The 22,658-nt window shown below is 40.3% G+C and overlaps 1 protein-coding gene across 1 annotated transcript in view; it reads right to left on the reverse strand.

Moving 5' to 3' along the window:
- CSMD1 (CUB and Sushi multiple domains 1) overlaps positions 1–22,658 on the reverse strand; it is a gene marked incomplete at its 5' end in the record, with an annotated part of 1,150,904 nt that overhangs the window by 276,565 nt on the left and 851,681 nt on the right. The window lies entirely within an intron of this gene.

A 22,658-nucleotide genomic window follows, 5' to 3' on the forward strand; every position in this document is an offset into this window, starting at 1 on the left:
CCGGAGGTTGGGGACCCTGCCCTAAATTCTGTTGAAGATGTTACCTAGCCAGTAATGAAACATTCGCTCGGAGAATGAACCTTCACCCTCACATCATATATATTCCCAAGAAAACTGTAGGGACTTATCCAGACAGTTGCCAGGAGTCAAGGCTGACTCAAAAACCACACGTACACAATAAATAAACAAACTTCAAGCTATGTTTTGTATTGTTACATTAGCTGAGCTAATTGGGTGTGTGCTTACTTTAATCTGGATATAGAGGATAAACTGGGAGTGTGCTACTGCAAATTTAGCTGGTAATTTTTCCATAATAATTTTTAAATTAAAGAAGCACAATCAAGGAGCACAGTGAAAAAAGAACTATAATTAAATATTAAAATTATTAAACTAAGGACAGCAGGTACAAAAAGAAGCTTTAGAATTGACAATGAAGACAGAATGAGGTAGATAATGCCTGTCTTTTAGGATCAACGTCAACAGTAAAGAAACAAGTCTACACATAATGTGAAAAACAAACTCTCTGGAGAAAGTTATAATGGTGGGAAAGTAGAAGGAAAGAGAAAAAGAGAACAATCAGCAACAGAGTGGAAGGACTCAGTTACAATGACTATGGGAAAACTGAAAGAATAAGTTTTCTCATGGAGAAAAATTGTACATAGTCACTAAGAGTTGACACCTACTTAATGGCACATACTCAATTTTTCAACAAATTTAATGATTATACAACATACAATACAATATACAATGTAATTGCATTTACAGAGATATCATGAAAGTTGAATAATACCTATTTATACCTTTTCAATATCCCTAAGAGGGGATCGACATTAATAATAACTCAAAAAGAAATTATGACAAAACTATAAAAATAGGAAAATAATAATTTAACAAGTAAAAAAAAAATCAGCTCTTACTACAATCAAAGTATTTACATAAATTAGGAAAACAGTATGGGGCATGTTAAGTAGTATAATAATGTTTATCTAGTTTTAAGATGAATTCACACAGTATAATGATATATCAGAATAACTTTGGGAGAAGACATACAGTAGAAGAATAGAATTGGAAGGGACCTTAGAGGTCTTCTAGTCCAACCCCCTGCTTAGGCAGGAAACCTATACCATTTCAGACAAATGGTTGTCCAATCTCTTCTTAAAGAATTCCAGTGTTGGAGCATTCACAACTTCTGGAGGCAGGTTGTTCCACTGATTAATTGTTCTAACTGTCAGGAAATTTCTTCCTAGTTCTAGGCTGCTTCTCTGCTTGATTAGTTTCCATCCGTTGCTTCTTTTCATACCCTCAGGTGCTTTGAAGAATAGCTTGACTCCCTCATATTTGTGGCAAACCCTGATATATTGAAACACTGCTAGTCCCCCTAGTCCTTCTTTTCATTAAATTAGACATACCCAATGTCAACGCTGCTAACATCGAATGTTGTTGCTTGACAAGAGATGATGAAGTAGCCATTTCATATGTTAAACTTGTGTATTGCTTTGAGAGATTCAGTTTAAAGTTGGGAGGGGGGAAGAGGAGGATTGTACCTTCAAGGCCATCTCTAACTAAAGAAGATAAGACCTTGGTGGGTTTTCTAATGGAAGGGAAACTGATTCTTTAAATTAATTGGAGAATATGATTAATGACAAAATTAGAAAGGTGGAGAATTGTGTTTTAATATATTGTGCAAGAGGTGGAGATTTCAGATTCCAGCTTCCTTCGAGAAATCATTTGCCTGTGTTTCAGGCTAATAAAGGACTTTTAAGGTAAACAATGCCTCAGAGTCACTTGAAAAGCCCATACGTCGGAAACGTGACATCAAGCTGGAATCCACACTACTTTTTAAACTAATTAGGGAGTCCCGACCTCCTGTCGCTGTCTCCAAGTTTGGGAAGCAGTCTGGCAAAGAGTTGGGGAAGATCCCATAATGGAGGGAGAAAAATTGCCTGAAGCCAGCTCCCTGGCACCAGCAGCCACCCCAGTGGGGGAAGGGCAGTGAAGAAGCCAGCAGGGAAAGAGTTTCAGCAATCCTCCCAGCTGGGAGCTAGACCCAAACAACCAGGAGAATTGGTCTGGTCGTCAGAATGGATTAAGCCCAGCGGAGACTCCAGGCGCCTTGAAGCAGCCTTGCCATCCCCAAGGGCTTCAAAGTCAGAGGAGGTGGGATGACAACAGAGAGAATCCTACACATCATATTCCCTAGACTGGTGGGGAGCAACCAGGCCAGCTGAGATTGAATACTCGGGTTAGTGGAAAATCCTGTCTGCAGATCAGACTGCCTGCCAGACCCAGGAGTCCCCTGCCAAGCCCTCCAGACCCATAGAGACAGATGACCCCAGCCTGGGGCCTCTGCAGCAATGGGAGGTTTGGAAGCCCCCACAAGTGAAAGGCCAACAACCTCTGAGCTTGCCCCAGCTAATAGAAGCCTTGCAACAGCTGGGGGTGGTGCAGAAGCCTAGAGATCAGGAAATGGTGGGAGGACAACAGCAAGGGTAGCAGCAGCAGGACCCAAACGTGCAACCCCTGAACATACAGCAGGACCAGTGGGGCCAGCAGTGGGGGAGGGCTGGCAGCCATTAAATCAGCAACCAGAGTGGGGCCAGCAGCAACTGGAGACACAACAGCAGCAGTGGGGGCCTTGGCAACCAGTGAATCAACAACCAGGAGGGGGTCAGCAGCAACTGGGGGCACAACAACAGCAGTGGGGGCCCCAGCAGCCATTGAACTAACAACTAGGGTGGGGCCAGCAGCAATGGGGGCCCAAGCAAGCAATGATGAGCCCACCCTTCAGAGCCACCTTCAATGGGGACCCAGAGAAACTGATTTTTTTCCTCAACCAAGTATGCTCTTACTTGAATCGCTGGGGTCACATTTACCCAGACCCGGGTGTGATGGTTGATGTGATTGCATCCAACCTAGAGGGAGAAGCATCTAAATGGTTGAACAATTTATATAACAAGCAGGCCCCTGAATGGGAGGACCCCCACCTTTTCCTCCTGGGGCTGAGGGAAAGATTTGAGGACCCATCCATTGCCTTCAAAGTGGATGAACAAATCCATAAGATAAAGCAAGCTGGCCGGCCTGCCCTAGAGTACGTATGGGAGTTTCGAAAGATGGCAGGTCGGATAAAGAGATGGCCTGAGCAATCAATAATTCATCTTTTTAGAAAAGGGTTAGACAACCACGTTTCTCAGGCATGTATCTACCGAGCTGTACCCGACCAGCTGCATGAATGGTACCAGGCAGCAGGGAAATTAGATGTCCAGCTCATCTGCTATAAAAAGCCTCCCCCACCTGAAGCTGCACCAAAACCAGGATCCAGATGGCTACCACCACCTCCAAAACCCCCCAACAACTGCTACTGCCAAAAGACCTAGACCACCTACAGAACCGCCAATCAAGTGCTTTTAATGTGGACAGCAGGGACATTGAGCAGTGAACTGTCCAGTTCCTTACCCACAACAGCAGAGTAGACCAGATCCAACAATGAGGAAGAAACCCGCACAGCAGCCATCAAGAGAAAAATCCAACTGGGCCACCCAGAAGCCTGTTACCCAGGTTACGTCCGCCAGCCAGGAGGATGCTGGCCCACCAACTGGACCCATCCCACTTTACCCGGTTTTGACAGTGACAATGAAGGGGAGAACAACCCAACGGTGAGTTGATGCATCCTACCTTTTTTATTGCCTGCTAAACTCATAATCCCTAAGTCAGGGGCACAAGTAGACCCTATAGTGCTACTCAATACCAGCTGCTCCCGATGCATCATTAGCCTGTCATGTGCCTTGAGACTGGGCATACAGGCCAAGCCACTCTCCAAACCTGTGAGGTTCGAGCAAGCCAATGGCTCCCTAAGGGGAGGGACTTTAGTCACGCAATTAACGGAGACCTTACGCCTGGAAATAGGTGAGCACTGGGAGTTTATTTGCTTCCTGGTAGCTTCAAAGATGTCTGAAACTTTTATTCTAGGACTAGCCTGGCTAGACAAATGGAAGCCATTGATCTGGTGGGAAAAGGGAATGAGAACTGTGAGATTACCCATAGGGCCCGATCCCTCTTTTGCCAAGATTGCTCTACCTCTTACAGAACTACTAAAAGCAGACAAGGGAGGGGGAAAACCACGACCTGGCCAACCACTAGCATGGACTATGAGTTGTCAGAAAGCTTTTGAGAATTTAAAAAGACTATTTATGGCTGAACCGGTCCTAAAGCACCCCTGTCCAGGGGAGCCCTTCGTAATTCAGGCAGATGCCAGTGACGTGGCAGTCGGAGCAGTGTTATTGCAAAAGAATAAAAGTGGGGTCCTGCAACCTTGTGCTTACACCTCTAAGAAATTTACTGAAAGCAAGAAAAGATGGACAGTCTGGGAGAAGGAGGCCTTCGCTATTAGGTGGGAGCTATTAAACTGGCAGCACTACTTAGAATGGAGCAAGGTGCCTTTTGAAGTATGGACAGATCACAAAAATTTAGAGGCACTAAAAACTCCCCGCAAATTGTCCCCAAAAGAAGTACGATGGGCACAATACTTCAACCATTTTAACTTTACTCTAAAGTACATACCAGGAAGAAAAAACTTCCTAGCTGATGTGCTCGTGAAAAAGTTCACAAGACAATTATCTGCAGTTCACAAACTGCAGCCCAACTCACACTTCACAGGACCCCTAATCCTGATGACCCCAGGGTAAAGAAAATAAAGTGAGAACCCCTCACTGATCAATGGTTTAAAGACAATCAGACATCCCTAACATGCAAGGATGGTCTGGCTTACAAGGGGGGGAAACTGTACTTGACTGAAGCTCTTTGTCTTAATGCCCTCAAACACAGCCATGATGTCAAACAGGTTGGACATTTTGGATATCTAAAAAATCTACATCTCACTTGCCGGCAATTTTGGAAGCCGGGACTAAAACGAGATGTAAAAAACTATGTCAAGAGCTGTACTGTATGTGCCACCATGAAAAAAATCCCAGGAAAGACCCCTGGGTTACTGCAACCGGTGGCCGAACCTTCTCAACCATGGGAAGAAATAGCTATGGACTTTATAGTAGACCTACCCGACAGTAGAGAAAATACTGTCATTTGGACTGTGATAGACCTATTTTCAAAACAGGCTCACTTTATCACCTGCAAAGGACTTCCATCGGCTCAACGCCTGACTAAGTTGTTCCTAAAACATATCTATCGACTACATGGCACCCCTAAGCGAATAATTTTAGACAGAGGGGTGCAGTTCACAGCAAAATTTTGGAGAAACTTTCTTAAATTAATTGGATCATCTCAAGGCCTATCAACTGCTTTTTACCTGGCTACTAACGGAGCCACAGAATCCACCAGCAAAATGGTGGAACAATACCTTAGATGCTACATCTCTTACCAACAAACAAACTGGACCGACCTCCTCCCTTTCACAGAGGTGACTTACAATAATTCAGTACATAGCACCAGCTACACTCCTTTCTGTGTAGCCACAGGGAAAGAATTCAACCCCATACCGGAATACCCTCAGTTACCCTCCACTTCCCAGACTCTTGATCATTGGGTGAGTGGTTGGGAAGAAGTTTGGAAAAATACAAAGGTGGCCTTAAAAAAGACTTTTGAGACCTACAAAAAGCAAGCTGACAAAAAGAGAGCTCGCCAAAGAACATTCCAAGTTGGGGAAAAGGTCTATTTGTTGACCAAATACTTACGCCTTAAACTACGCAATAAGAAATTGGGACTGAAATTCTTGGGGCCTTTCCCCATTGTGAAAATCATCAACCCGGTCACAGTAAAATTGAAACTACCCAGACTTTTGGGGGAAAATTCACCCGGTGTTCCATTGTAGCTTGCTGAAACCTTTTTGAACCTCCACTTTAAGAACTCCCCCTAAGAAAGCACCTCGTGGACCCCTCGTGGTGGCAGGTCAGACCCATTATGAAGTGAAACATATTCTTGACTCTAGAATCTTTAAGGGAAAATTGCAATACCTAGTACAATGGAAGGGATACCCATTGTCTGAAGCCATTTGGGTGAAATCTACTGATGTGAAAGCTGACAGATTTATCAAAAGGTTTTATGAGAAACACCCCAGCAAACCAAAAGCCAGTTCCTAACTTGTGTTTTGTTTACATTACAGGATCTGTCCTTTTTGTAAGGGGGGGCAGATGTCAACACTTCTAACATTGAATGTTATTGCTTGACAAGAGATGAAGAAGTAGCCATTTCATATGTTAAACTTGTGTATTGCTTTGAGAGATTCAGTTTAAAGTTGGGAGGGGGGAAGAGGAGGATTGTACCTTCAAGGCCATCTCTAACTAAAGAAGATAAGACCTTGGTGGGTTTTCTAATGGAAGGGAAACTGATTCTTTAAATTAATTGGAGAATATGATTAATGACAAAATTAGAAAGGTGGAGAATTGTGTTTTAATATATTGTGCAAGGGGCAGAGATTTCAGATTCCAGCTTCCTTCAAGCAAGCATTTGCCAGTGTATTAGGCTAATAAAGGACTTTTAAGGTAAACAATGCCTCAGAGTCACTTGAAAAGCCCATATGTCAGAAACTTGGCACCTAATTCCAGCAACCATTCTTTATATGTTTGAGCCTTCAGTCCCCTAATCATCTTTATTGCTCTTCTCTCTTCTCTCTCTAGAGTCTCAACATCTTTTTTACATTGTGCTGACCAAAACTCGATGCAGTATTCCACATGTGGCCTTATCAAGGCATTGTAAAGTGGTATTAACACTTCACATGATCTTGATTCTATCCCTCTGTTAATGCTGCCTAGCACTGCATTTTTGGCAGCTGCAGCACACTGCTGGCTGACATTTAAGTGATTGTCCACTAAGACTCCAAGATCCCTCTCATAGTTACTACATAGTTACTACTACTAACAGGCTCCGACTCAATCCTGCCAAGACTGAGTGGCTGTGCATACCGGCATCTCGGGAAAACCAGTTTTGTCCATCGTTAACTATGGGGGGTGAGGTTTTACCCCCCATTGATAGGGCTCGCAACTTGGGCATCCTCCTGGATTCACGGCTCAGTTTAGAAGATCATATAGGAGCCGTGACCAGGGGGGTTTTTGCCCAGGTTTGCCTGGTGCGCCAGTTGTGACCCTATCTGGACAGAGATGCCCTACGCACAATCACTCATGCACTCGTGACCTCCCGTTTAGACTACTGCAATGCTCTCTACATGCGGCTGCCCTTGAGGACCACTTGGAGGCTTCAACTGGTGCAGAATGTGGCTGCGTGAGTTGTGATGGGGGCTTCCCAATACTCCCATGTAACACCTCTACTCCGCGAGCTGTATTGGCTTCCGGTTGCCCTTCGGGTGAGATTCAAGGTGCTGGTGATGACCTATAAAGCCCTAAATGGCTTGGGTCTGGGTTATCTGAGGGAACACCTGCTGCCGGCATCAAACTCCCTTTGTCCCGTGCGCTCCCACAGGGAGGGCCTTCTCAGGATACCGCCGGTTAAGGAATGCCGGCGGGTTATTCCTAGGGGAAGAGCGTTCTCTGTGGGCGTGCCTACCCTATGGAATGATTTACCCATGGAACTTAGGACCACCCCCGATCTGCATTCATTTCGCCGGGATCTGAAAACCTGGTTTTTCGATCTATCAGGCCTGGACTGAAGGGGTTTTAGCTTTTTAAATATCGTTTTAATTGGGCTTAATTAATTTAATGTATTTTAATTCTATATTATTTTTATATTGTATTTTATGCTGCCCTGTAAACCGCCCTGAGTCCTTCGGGAATAGGGCGGTATTGAAATTTAATTAAATAAATAAAATAAATAAAAAAAAATATTGAGCAAGGTACCGCCTATACTGTTTCTGTGTATTGTGTATTTGTATACTGAGACAAATGGAAGAGATGCAGCTTAGGAAGCAATCAGATAAAAGGTGGCAGAGTTTGAAGCTAAATAATGGGTAGAGATAGAAACTTTGAAAAGATCTGATCTAACTTATCAGGCAATAAAGAGAGACAGCGGGAGATTTGCACTTTCAGACTTGCAAGACTCAGTTAATGTAGCCTTACAATACAATAGGTATGCTTGCTCCTAAGCTGGTTCTTTCTCTTTTATGCACAAACATGTATTCTTTCATCTGCTCTCCAATACCCACACAAATAATCTAGCAGCCAAAAAAAGTAACACAATCCTTGGTTGTATAAACAGAGGCATAGGATCAAAATCGTGTGAAATATTAGTACCACTTTATAAATCTTTAGTAATACCACACCTGGAATACTGCATCCAGTTTTGGTCACCACATGACAAAAAAGATGTTGAGACTTTGGAAAAGTACAGAGAAGAGCAACAGGGATGGTCAAAGGCCTGGAGACAAAAACATATGAAGAAAGGTTGCAAGAATTGGGTATGGCCAGTCTAGAGAAAAGAAGGACTAGGGATGACATGATAGCAGTATTCCAGTATTTGAGGGGCTGCCACAAAGAAGAGGGGGTCAATTTATTTTTCAAAGCACCAGAAGGCAAGAAAAGAAACAGTGGATGAAAACAAATCAGGGAGAGAAGCAACCTTTAATTTAAGATAAACTTCCTAACAATGAGAACAATTAACCACTGGAACAGTTAATTTAATAGTGCTGTTTTGAACATTTATAACTTTAGAGTTTCATATTATTGGTAAAGATGTTTTTGCCATATTAAAAAAGAAATGGATTAAAACAGTTACTGTACTATTACTAGTTCAGTTCTACATATATTCAGATACTATAGAAACATATTAAGAAAAGAAAGCTTTAAAATGTTTCCAAATTCAGAATTTAACTACTATAGAACAAATTGAATTATCTAAAATATGTTGCATTAAAAAAAATAATCGGAAATCAACTGACACATTGACACAGGTGGAAGCTGTTTCATTAAATGCCTCTGAAAAGAGACATATTTATCTAATAGCCTGTGTATACTTTGCAAAATACTTCCCCTCCACTCAATTTTCTGTCATTCCATAAATAGTATTGTTCAATGTTGATTTTATGAACTGCCATAGATGTCACAAGATGCTGGTGCTAAATAAATTTTAAGAGTACAAACAGGTCACGAATGATTTATAAATTTCATTCAAAGTGAATACATAAACTTGGTCAAATGGCAACAGGCAACTTTATTTTTATTTTTCTTATACTCTCTACTCAATTGTTAACCTAGGAAAATAAATGTTTGGATATCATAGGCTTATACTTTATTACGTTGAACAGATTTGTATATATATATATATATATATATATATATATATATATATATATATATATATATATATATATATATATATATATATATATATATATATATATATATATACATATATGTAGATCTAGCGTCTCGGGTTTCTTCCCGCGTTCCTTTCATCTTCAGAAAGTTGTGGCGACGTTTCTACGAAAACAAATATACATATATACATATACATATATACATACATACATACATACATATATATATATATATATATTTGTTTTCTGAGGTTTTCGCGGGTGTTTGTATGTGGATTAAGAGTTTATTAAAAACTTAAGAGTTTAAAAATTAAGAGTTTATTAAAAGAATTTTGGCAGCACAATTGAAGAATATATACATCTGAAATATACTGTATATTAACTAAAGATTTAACTTTTCTTTCTGGAATAACTTCCACTGAAAAGCATAGCATGCAATTATTTAAAATATTTTCTTCTGTAGAATTTGCTTTACAAGTTTTCCATTACAATATTATAATATACTATGCATTAAAGAATTTTTAAAGAAAACTTGCTTAGTTGCATAAAAATATTAGATTTGTTGTTGTAGCAATAAAGCAATCAGGTGACAACCTCTCTCAAGCATGTCAAACTGCCGGCCCGTGGGCCGGATGCGTCACAACAAAACCACACCCACCCGATTGCCGGCAATGGGGAAAAAGCATCTTTTGTGTCAGATCAACAACAAATTAAGATACCACAGTGAGTAATTTTTCAGCTCTTAATGCAAAATATAGAACATGCCATGTCATTCCTAGTTAGTAATAATTAAAAATAATATTTAGGATATGTACTGCTATATGAATTCACTAAAAGCTCAAAAATAATTCTAATAGGAAATCAAGGTGATTTTCAGTATCATTGAACAAACAACTGTTCAGTTCATGATATCAGCTGCTGTCATCATAACAGCTGAGTTGGAAATTTATAAGAAGTCAAGACAGCAAAATGTATTCTTTTCTGACTTGCGTTGAAATAAAAGCAGAATATTTTATTTATAGTAGTTCTATCATATTTGAATTGAATTTTGTAAGTCAATAAGATTTGCATTGTGAATGAAAGTATAACCACACTTAACAGTAGCTTCATTTTCCTTCAGCATGTACAATATGTAAAGAACCAGTTTGGTGTAATGGTTGAGATACCAGTTTAAAAAATAGGAAACAATGAGTTCTAATTCCACCTTAAGCATGAAACCAGCTGGGAGACTTTGGCCCGGTCACTGTCTTTCAGCCCTAGGTAATAGCAGCCAAGGACAAAATACCTCCAAAATTCTTGTCAAGAAAACTCCAGTAACTTGTCCAGTCACCAAGGAGTCAGAAATGACTTGAAGGCATTAACACAGTGATTCCAAAATTTGGGTTAATTACTGTAGACCTGCCTCCCTGTACTGATGAGATCAAGAAAGTGATCTCACAGAAGAGTGAAATAAAGCAACATGGCAGGATGGTATTCTTGCTGAGATCTACAAAGAACAGAACCAAACACCTCGCTCTCATTCCAAGACATCTTGGAATTCATTAGTCCACAGAGGTGAGGCCTGATGTGTTCTATGATGCCCTCATTGTGTATTTTTATAAAAAGAAGGGAAAGCAAATCAGACTGCAGAAACTACAGAGGTATCTCACTGCTGTCCATCATGGACAAGATTTTGAGAACCAGCATGGAATTATAATATCCTGTTCCCACAACAACAAGCAAAATTAAGATTTCCTATACTAAAGAAAAAAGAGGTAAAAACTAAATGGAGCTCAAAGCAAGCTTAGTCTTGCCCTCTCAAAAGAATTCTGATAGGTTGAGAGTTTCCTACAGTGATAAAATGTATTAGTCAGCTGTCCACCTCACACTATTCACACCCTCATTGTTCTCCATATATGGAACTGGAATTGCAACCCTGTACATTATAAAAACTCCAAGAGGAGCAGAAAATCTACTTAATCGGCCAAGTCACCCAATGGAATTATAGTTCAGCGATTTAATCTAATCTTTAATGAACTGAAGTGCCCCTTGGAAAATTTGCAGAAACCTCACAAAGACAAAAACTCCTGTCAGCAAACTCAGAGATCATCAGTAGTGAAAATGCCAATGATAATATTCAGGAAAAGCTCCATTAAAATGTATAGAAAATCTAAGAACATAGTAGTCATGGTTATTCCCCCCAATGTTGTGATGTGTTTAATTTTTAAAATAAACTTCAGAATATATAATTATAAATTTCTGAACAATTTAATATTTATACAAGTCACTAATTAGCGCTGTAACATTTTAGATAATAGGAGACACAGTGCATATTAACATGTCAAATATTTTCATAAAGGTAGCTGTGTATAGGTTTAAATATATAAAACAGTATTAAATATAATGAATTGAATACAACTCTATTAAGCTTTAAATGCATTTGTTTGAGTTCCAGAGTCCACATCTTTGGAAAAATAGAAGATTTAAATTGCTGGGAAGGGCAAGATTGAAAGTAGCAAGTTAAGGTTAGTTGACAAAACTGTATTGATAAAAAGAAAACAAAATGAATAGTATTTAACAAAATACATAATTTGGTATTTCCTGTCAGACGTGAAAGATAAGGTCCATGTGTGAAGGTTCAATTAAGCTGATTTATCATTAATCATATCTATCACCTCACTGGGGTTAGATAAGAGTTAACAAAATTCAAGAGAGGTTGGACTTGGTTTCCTTCTGGCTATGTAGGGATTCTAGGCTGATGCCTCTTTTAACTCTGCCCTCAGGTTCTAATCACTCCTTCTCCTACATCTCCAGATACACTGATAGTTTAACTCCCAGGAATTTGAGCAGGAGTTACATGTTCCTACCAGCTTGGTCAATGGCCTAGAAAATGCTACACTGGGGACAGACAGCATCTAACAGTGACAGGTATACATTCAACTGAAAATAAAGTCGAATCCCTACAGATCTGTAGATTTCTGGTGGGGGGGGGAAAGACATACGCAAATACATTTAACATGGACATGTAAAGGTGTTAAAGGCAGGAATATTTAATTAGTAAAACTAAAGCTAGTGTAGTTATTATTCACATATAATTTGCCTAAAATTTTGGAATATATATGTACATATGAAAAGAAAATACAATATAATATTTAAAGTGATAGAAGTCTACAGATAAAGCTTAAAAATAATGAACTCAGTACAAAGCTTACTTGTTCCATTAAATTTAGTGATTATATAAAAGGGCTTCAAAAATCAAGTTATATACTATAATATGGTTGTTACCTGGAACAAAATTACTAACACAGAAGAAGCGTTATTTGACATTTTGGGAGTAATTTTAAAGCAGCTAGAGGAAATAATGAAATGTGATTTTAAAAAGAAAATAAAAAAGTAATATTAAATATAATACATCCCAAAGTTAAACAAAATAATGTCTATATATTTCTAGTTCTTTGTAAATGCTATAATGGATATGTTTTTAAGGGGAACCATGCAAATTGTTGGGGACCCAGATTGTTGGGGGCAATAAGCTGACTTTGTAATAATGCCGCTTGGGGGGGGGGGGCAAAAGCCCTAATAAGCAGGCATATACATAGAATGAAGGCTATTGCTAAGCACATTTAATTTGTGCTTAGATTGTAAGCTGCCCTGAGTCTTCGGAGAAGGGCAGGATATAAATGGGATTAAACAAAATAAAAAAAAAATAGAAAGTGAGATTTGATTAAACAGCAAAAATATTTTTATTTTTGTGTAGTTTGAAATACTTGTGCAGTTCATGTCGACTTAAGAATATATTTGTGGTTTCTGGGGATCATATATGAAAATGTCCCATCGGCATAAAAACCAGAAGTATTTTTATGGCACTGTTTAAAATGTGGGTATTAAAATTAATTCATGAATTAAAATACATTCTTACACTGAAGTAAAGATATGCATGTATGAAGTGTACACATGTATGTATGTATACATAAGTAGGAAATTAAGCACAGTTTTATGCTATAAAATGATGCCCAAAGTGAAAGAAGAGTCAAATAACAGGTAAAATAATGAATGTGCTAAGAAAAGAGTATAATCAATGTGGCATGTGCTTATGGTATTCCATAAAGGAAATGCTTGAGCTCTAAGAGAATCACTAGATTTTAAAGAAAGCAAATAGAAATGATTATCCAGAAATTTCTTTTACATTACAGACATACAACATGACAAGGATTATTACAGTAAAAAAAGAACTTTTATTACAACAGCTGTGTAAAACTTTACATTCAAAAATGCATATGTGAAAACCCTTGATATATTTTGTTGTCACTATGCTCTTCATAAAAAAAAGAATAACCTTTTTTTGATTCTAATTGCTATTTTTATTTTATTTAAAGGCAAAAATATCAACAAAGAGATGTCCAATCTATATAGACTGACAGTCATACTTCTCTGACTAATTGTCAACATTTGGGGAGGCTATATGATTCCATTGCCATTTGTTAGTCTTTATTAATATGCTGAATCCGTTAAACTAATAATACATGACATATTTTGACAGATATGATGGTTCACTGAAGATAATATACAGGTGCACTTGTTCTCAATTTAGTTATGTGCAGATTCATGTAGCGGTAGCTGATAAATACATACATGAACTCAGTACTCATTTCCTTGTATTTTGTGGGGTTTGGTTTAATATTCCATTTGCACAAAAGTATGAAATTCAATCTACAACCACCCACTCATCTGCAGCTTTCTAATATGGTAAGTGCATAGTGGAGAACTTGGTCTCCATGTATGCATATGCATATTATCACAAAACAACTTTTAAATATTACTAAATGTAATTACACAAAGTTAGGGTTCATCAACTGATATGAAAAAATCATCAACCAATTAATTGTAGCACTGCAGTCTTAAAAGTCTTTACTATCTTCCTTTGTATCAGGAAGAATATATTTCACACACACTTTGGTAATAAATAAAGGCATGAGATCATAGATATAATATGGCAAGTAATAAACTTTAGAAGACACCCCCTTTCTTTAAAAAAATAGATGAATGATTTCCAGAGGGTTAAGCTGAACAAGAGATCAATAGAACACAGAAAATTACAATGTCCACCCACTTTTTCAAAAAAAAAAGATTAACTGAAGCAGTAATGAAAGCAGAAATAACCAGATAAATTCAAAGAATGGAAAATAGCTTTTTAAAAAAAATCTGAAAAGAACATGCTTACCGAGCAAAAGGAAAGTTAAGTGATGGGCTACAAAAATATTTGGATGATTAATACGGTGGTTGAGAGACAATATCAAAGTTCTGAACAGAAAGGGAAAATGAAATATCAATGAATTGGAATGGATTTGGGGCAAAAAAAAATATTGCCTGCAAACTGATTTCATTGCAGGATTTTGTTGTAACACAACCTTCTGATGAAGGACTAGAAAAAAGTCAGAATAGTTCCAAGGGTGGTTTGCGTTTTTCTGGAGGAATGAGGAAGCACCGATTTCTTTTTTTGGAAAGGATTAAGCCTATATTGGTTTTCCAAAAGCAAAAAAAGAAGAAGAAATGCATTGCAACTGAAAACAATGCCAGGAAGAAAACTTTGCAAGTATTCCAATAAAATACTTTAAAAAGCTCTACTTTCCGTGTGGGTAAATTAGGATTGGGTCCACAAGATAAAGTCACTTTCCCTCAGAGGCTCAGAATCAAGAGGGAAAATAATAAATAAAACCAAATCAAACCAAACATCTTTATTACGGTTTTTGACCAGCCTTTACTGTACAATGAAAAAGAGAAACGGTTAGATGGAACACTTCATTATTGGGGGGAAGTGCCTCCTAGAATATGTGTGCCCCACAGAAGAAAGCTGCCTTCTGTAAAGATAATGGTGACTTCCCTAACCAAACAGTTACTCTGGAGAAAAAAAATAATATAAAACAAAATCCTATCTTAAAAATAAATAAATAGAACTATACATTTAAATGGGACCATGAGCTACTTGATTGGATCCTAAAGTGGTTTTGGAGTTGGGTATCACCAATATGCTGATGATACCTAGCTTTTTATTTCGACCCCAAACCACCCCAGCGATGCCCTCGACGTGATGTCCCGTTGCCTGGAGGCGGTCCGGGTCTGGATGGGGAGGAACAGGCTTCGACTCAACCCTGACAAGACTGAGTGGCTGTTTGTGCCGGCATCCTGGGAAATTCCGATTATTCCACCATTGGCCATGGGGGGTGAGCTATTACCCCCCGTAGATAGGGCCTGCAACTTGGGGGTCCTTCTAGACTCACAGCTCTCTTTGGAAGAGCATATTGGAGCTGTGACTAGGGGGGCCTTTGCCCAGGTTCGCCTGGTGCACCAGTTGCGGCCCTATCTAGACCGGGATGCCTTGCGCACAGTCACTCATGCGCTCGTGACCTCTCGTCTAGACTACTGTAATGCTCTCTACATGGGGCTGCCCTTGAGGTCCACCCGGAGACTCCAACTGTTGCAGAATGCAGCCGTGTGAGTTGTCTTGGGAGTTTCCCGATACTCCCATGTTACACCTTTGCTCCGCGAGCTGCATTGGCTACCGGTTGCTCTCCGGGTGAGGTTCAAGGTGTTAGTTATGACTGTTGTGATTCAGGGTCAGCCTGTGGGTTCGGCAGTTGGGTCGGATGACTCAGATGAGGGGGAGGAGGGGGGTGTTGAAGAACTTGCTGATGATGGCTTTGAGGCTCAGCAGAGCCCCCAGCCAGGCCCCTCCTACCTGGTGGAGACCCAGACCCAGCTGTGTGAGCCTGACAGTGTGGATGAAGATGACCCACAGCTGGCCCTGTTCAAGGACGCCCGACGCAGGAGGCAGTCAAGTAGGAGCAAGCAGAGGAAGGCTGTGGGACTTCTCAGAAGGAGGCAAAGAGAGGCCACGCCCTGAACTCTTTATAAAGGGAATGTTTGGGGGAGGGCTGGTTTGCTGAAAGCAACCGCTCCGATAGAGTTTCAAAGCTCCGGTATCTTGTTTCATGTTTTGTTTGTTTTTGTAATAAATTTGGCAGATGTATTCCAGCCTTTTGCCGTCTGTAAAGGGGTTGCCTTTTCTGCAAGGCCGGTAGCAGGCTGGTACAGAACAATGACTTACAAAGCCCTTCATGGCATGGGTCCGGATTACCTACGGCAACACCTGCGGCCGGCGTCAACTTCCCTCCGTCCAGTGCGCTCCCACAGAGAGGGCCTCCTCAGGGTGCCGCCGATCAAAGAATGCCGATTGGTGACCCCCAGGGGGAGAGTGTTCTCTGTGGGCGCGCCAGACCTTTGGAACCGCTTACCGGTTGAGCTCCGGATGGCCCCCGACCTTTGCTCCTTCCGGCGCGATCTCAAAACATTCTTTTTCGAACAAGCTGGCCTGGTCTGGCGGGATGGGGTTGGGTTTTTAAAACTAGTTTTAACTTTAATATGTATTGATTTTATGGGCATGATGTTTAATGGCTTTTTAATTTTTGTATTCGATTTTTATTGTGTATTGCCCTGTTCACCGCCCTGAGTCCTTCGGGAGAAGGGCGGTATAGAAATCAAATTATTAAATTAAATTAAATTAAATTAAATTAAATTAAAATGCTCTGGTTAACAATGCTGGGAGTAGTAGTGGAGGATGGGGAAAAGAGATTATCTTTTCCAATGGAATTGACAGAGAATTGCATGAGCACCCACATGCTGTGTGGCCAGCTGTAATCAGTATTCACTGAGGACATGACCCCATGGTAGTAACAACTGCCTTCTTACTGTCTCACAGCTCAGCTATTGCAACGTGCTCTACCTGACTGCCTTTCAAATCTACTTAGGAGGTGCAACTGGCAGAAGGCAGCAGCACCGGAAGTGATGGATGTGGCACAGTACGGGCATGTCTCCTTGCTGCTTCAGAAGCTGCACTGGTTGCCAGCTGGCTTTGCTCCAATACATATTATTTGAATCAAAGGAGGCCATTTAGCCATCAGTGGTCCACAAAAACCCAATTGTAATCATTGTGTTGTTGCCCTGTTAGTTCTAGTCTCTGTATTTGCTCTAAAAACCCTGTCTTCAGTTTGGTCTGGATTCCTCTTCTGTCTGGGTAGTTTCTTTCCCTTTGAGGGAGAGGATAGTTGGCTTGGAAATGCTTTTTGTGCCAACAATGGAAGCTCCTGGGTGCAGTAATATCACAAGAGTTCAAAAGAGATCATGGCCCCTGGAAGCTACCATTCTGGGGGGGGGGTGAGTGTTTGCTTTGTTTGCTTGACTATAGGGCAAAGCATGGAATTGGAATTGTCCGGGTGCAGGAACCAATGCCATCCGTGGCCCAGATATGCTGCTCACTTGTGTGCACAGGCCTTGGTTTGAGGACAGGAACAAAGCCTTCAACTGAGCGGGGAGGCATCCCCTTGCTCCTGTGTCCAAGTGACTGGTGGTGGTGCAGCCACATGAGCAGCCACGATCTCCCCTCCCCAGCCAGCCACCCACCCAACCAGCCTGCCTGACCTACTCCTTGCCTGATTGGCCAGTAGCCCAAATCCTAACTGCTCTTCTCCTTGTAGCCCTCCCAATTCAAGCGGTGGCAGCGGCTTGAGTTTCTCTGATCCGTCTGAAAGGAAGAAACCGGAGGCACAGAGCAGGATTGCTCTCAAGAAGACACGGGTGCACTGCTCATTCATGTGCACCAGCCTTATTGAGAGTAATCCTGCTCTGCACCTCCATTTCCTTTCACTCAGACAGAGTGGAGAAATTTAAGCTGCTGCGATTCAAACACTTTTTATCTGAACGGAGACCTTGGGGAGATAGGGAGCTCCTTCTATGTGCAAATGCAACACTTGAAAAAGCAGTGAATCACTGTGTTTTCAACCACCCCATTTCCTCACAGACAAAGTTTCCCATCTCCCCTAGGTCTCCATTTGAATAAAAAGTGTTCCAGTGGTGGCAAAAAGGAGTTGGGGGGGGACAGAAGACAAGTACAAAGTTTGTGCCAAAAATGAAAGTTTCTGAGGTCCGTGATCTTACGAGAGTTCAGGTACCCATTCTCTGCAATAGAAGAGGGGTGCCTGAACTCACACAATTTTATGGCATCAAGGAGCTTCCATTGACTCTCCTCTTCCTCAAAGGCAGAAATTGGGGCACAGATAGTCTCAAGGTAAGTCTGGCAAGGAAAGAAGGGAGGGGGAAGCAGTTGTGGGGAGCGTGGGGGAGAATAGAGTGAATATTGCAGAGCCTCTGCAGTCATTCTTAAGGATGAACAACTGCCATAGTGCTGCAACATTCGTAATTTTTGGATTTTCTCGTAATCACTAGGGGGCGCTTATCACATAATTTTGAACAACCATTAAGTGAACACTCGTAACTCAGGGATTACCTGTACTTAGGAATGAACACACTTTTCTATTTGCCAGGTCATTCAGCAATGAGTATTACGATTTCTCATGTTCCCAAAGCAATTTGAATTGTAACTTTCCAGTTGTTCTAAAAAAAAGTGTATTATTATGCAAGGTCCAGTGCATAACCCAGTGAAACTTTTTACATTATGCATATTTCATTTGCCTGAGAAACTGCTATGTCTGCAGTCATCAATTATTGTGTAAAGGCAAATGCAGAAGCTAAAATCTGATACTGTATTGCAAACATATGAAGGATTTTTTTTTTGCAGAATACATAGTAAAGACATCAGTATCAGAATGTTAGCATTCTTAATAGCATTTATTCAGTTAGTTTTAAAAGAGTAATATACTCCCATATCCCATATTACTATATAAGCGCACAGAATTTTCTTGGTCTTCACCTTCATCCATGTATTTCTTTGCAATGTGATTTTTCTGCATTCTTTCTTTATGATCAGACTATCTCAATATATTTTTTTCTTGTACTGATCAATCACATGCATTTTTGACCCACATTAATTCAGCCTTCTTGACCCTATGTCTTGTTTTATTACATATCTCTCTATATATACATTTTCTCTCTGTATTTACTTGACACTTCTGCTAACTCTAACTCTCCCTCCTGTGTGTTAAGCCTTTAATGCAAAATGAACAAACAAAAGCAAAAATCCTGACTAAGCCAGGGATCAGTCCCATGCCTAAGCAATGAGTTCAGCTCTCCCTTCTCCTGTTTTTTTAGATTTATCTCTGTGTATTTATTGCTTGCATTTGGCCACTGGTTTTGTTTTTACTATTTATAGATTAAATATATTTTTTTAAAAAATCCATTTATTCTAAATCAAATTTTACTTCCATCATATATCACTCTTATTGCATTTATTAACCAAAAGTCAATTCCCCTTTCACACAAAACAACAATTCAAGTCTATTTGCTTTATCCTAGACTTTGTCTAGTCAAAATCAACATACTTCTTTCTTATATTTATACATTATTTGGATGAAATGAAAAGCAAAATTGGCTCTGCATGATATATATCTTTGATCAGAAATACATTCTCAGACATTTAACAAACTAATCTTCCCATAGCTTGTTTTTTTAAAAAAATTTGCTCCGGCTACTTGTATAAAGTTAATGTATTTTCTACTGTTGCATGCACATATTTCAGATTCTGATTCAGATCCATAGAAAAATCTAAAACCTGTCTCAGAACACTGATTAGGCCAAGCCACAAGAAACAAATTATGCCATACACACGCAAAATCCAATGTTCCTACTGATTATACAACAAAGAGATCACAAAAAATTATGTCCAAGCAGGTAGCTGCATTTTGGATTATCACAGTTGTGCAATTTGTTGGACTAAGAGCATGATTTCAGCCATAAAACTTACAGGTAGTCCTCAATTTACAACCACAATCGAGCCCAAAATTGCTGTTGCTAAGTGAATTTTGCCCATTTTATGATCTTTCTTGCCACAGTTGTTAAGTGAATCATATCAGTTGTTAAGTTAGTAACATGGTTGTTAAATGAATCTGGCTTCCCTATTGACTTTGCTTGTTAGAAGGTCACAAAAGGTGATCACAGGACCCAGGAAACTGCAACCTCCATACATACAGGCCAGTTACCAAGTGTCCAAATTTTGATCAGGTGACCATGGGGATGTTGCAGTGGTCAAAAATGTGGAAAATGGTCATAAGTCACTCTTTTCAGTGCCATTGTAACTTTGAATGGTCACTAAACAAATGGTTGTAGTCGAGGACTACCTGCATTCTGTAGGTTCATTTGGTAATTACTGACTGAGGTAATGTTTAGCTGACTGTGGCTGATTTTGAAAAAGGACCAGAAACCACCAGGAAATCCTAAGGCTACAGGAAAGCCTAAGAATCTAAAGAAACTCTCAAGAATGCAGTGGCAAGCTACTTTGGTCCTGTTGCCTAATTCCTACCACTATCCCTATGCAATTTTTAATGATCTGAGGCTCTATGAATCCTCAGTCTCCAAGGCAACTCAAATGAGCAGCTCAGTGAAGAATTTGGGGAGGAAAGGAACTATATAATGTACTACTTTGTTGTTGTTAGCTGCGAAGTCATGTCCGACTCATCGCGACCCTATGGACAATGTTCCTCCAGGCCTTCCTGTCCTCTACCATCTTCTGGAGTCCATTTAAGCTCACGCCTACTGCTTCAGTGACTCCATTCAGCCACCTCATTCTCTGTCGTCCCTTTCTTCTATTGCCCTCAATCTTTCCCAGCATTAGGCTCTTCTCCAGTGAGTCCTTCCTTCTCATTAGGTGGCCAGCGTATTTGAGTTTTAGCTTCAGGATCTGGCCTTCTAAAGAGCAGTCAGCGTTGATCTCCTCTACGACTGACCTGTTTGATCGCCTTGCAGTCCAAGGGACTCGCAGGAGTCTTCTCCAGCACCAAAGTTCAAAGGCCTCAATTCTTTGGTGCTCAGCCTTTTTTATGGTCCAGCTTTCACTGCCATACATTGCAACTGGGAAGACCATAGCCTTGACTACACGCACTTTTGTTGACAGGGTGATGTCTCTGCTTTTTAGTGTGCTGTCTAGATTTGTCATTGCTTTCCTCCCGAGGAGCAAGCGTCTTTTAATTTCTTGGCTACAGTCTCCATCTGCAGTGATCTTGGAGCCCAGGAAAATAAAATATGTCACTACCTCCATTTCTTCCCCATCTATTTGCCAGGAATTGAGAGGGCCGGATGCCATGATCTTGGTTTTCTTAATGTTAAGTTTCAACCCAAGTTTTACACTCTCCTTCTTCACCTGTAACAAGAGGCTTTTTAGTTCCTCTTCACTTTCTGCCATTAAAGTGGTATCATCTGCATATCTTAGGTTGTTGATATTTCTTCCGGCAATCTTAATTCCAACTTTTGATTCCTCTAACCCCGCCTTTCTCATGATGTGCTCTGCATATAAGTTAAATAGGCAGGGCGACAGTATACAGCCTTGCCGGACTCCTTTCCCAATTTTGAACCAATCAGTGGTTCCGTGTCCAGTTCTCACTGTTGCTTCTTCGCCCACATATAGGTTTCTCAAGAGACAAATAAGATGGTCTGGTACGCCCATCTCTTTAAGAACTTGCCACAGTTTGTTATGATCCACACAATCAAAGGCTTTAGCATAGTCAATGAAGCAAAAGTAGATGTTTTTCTGGAACTCCCTAGCTTTCTCCATGATCCAACAGATGTTGGCAATTTGATCTCTAGTTCCTCTGCCTCTTCGAAATCCTGCCTCTACTTCTGGTAGTTCTCAGTCCACATACTGCTGGAGTCTAGCTTGTAGGATTTTAAGCATAACTTTTCTAGCATGAGAAATGAGTGCAATGGTGCGATAGTTTGAACATTCTTTGGCACTGCCTTTCTTTGGAATTGGAATGTAAACTGATCTTTTCCAATCCTGTGGCCACTGTTGAGTTTTCCAAATTTGCTGGCAAATTGAGTGTAGCACTTTTACTGCATTGTCTTTTAAGATTTTGAATAGCTCATCTGGAATACTGTCACCTCCACTAGCTTTGTTGTTGCTCAGCTTTTCTAAGGCCCACTTCACTTCACATTCTAGGATTTCTGGCTCGAGGTCAGTGACCACCTCATTGTGATTATCAGGGACATTAAGCTCATTCTTGAATAGTTCTTCTGTGTAATTTTGCCACCTCTTCTTAATCTCTTCTGCCTCTGTTAGGTCCCTGCCATTTTGGTTCTTTATCATGCCCATTTTTGCATGAAACATTCCCTTCATCTATCCAATTTTCTTGAAACGATCTCTGGTCCTCCCTATTCTATTGTTTTCTTCTATTTCTTTGCAATGTTCATTTAAGAAGGCATTTTATCTCTTCTAGCTATTCTCTGGAATTCTGCATTCAATTGGGCATATCTTTCTTTTTCTCCCTTGCCTTTCGCTTCCCTCCTTTCCTCAGCTATTTGAAAAGCTTCCTCAGACAGCCATTTTGCTTTCTTGCATTTCTTTTTCTTTGAGATGGTTTTGGTTGCTACCCGTTGTACAATGTTGCGAACCTCTGTCCATAGTTCTTCAGGCACTCTGTCTATCAGATCTAATTCCTTAAATCTATTTGTCACCTCTAATGTA

Source organism: Vipera berus (assembly GCF_964194415.1).
Source record: "Vipera berus genome assembly, chromosome: 1".
NCBI classification, from domain to species: domain Eukaryota; kingdom Metazoa; phylum Chordata; class Lepidosauria; order Squamata; family Viperidae; genus Vipera; species Vipera berus.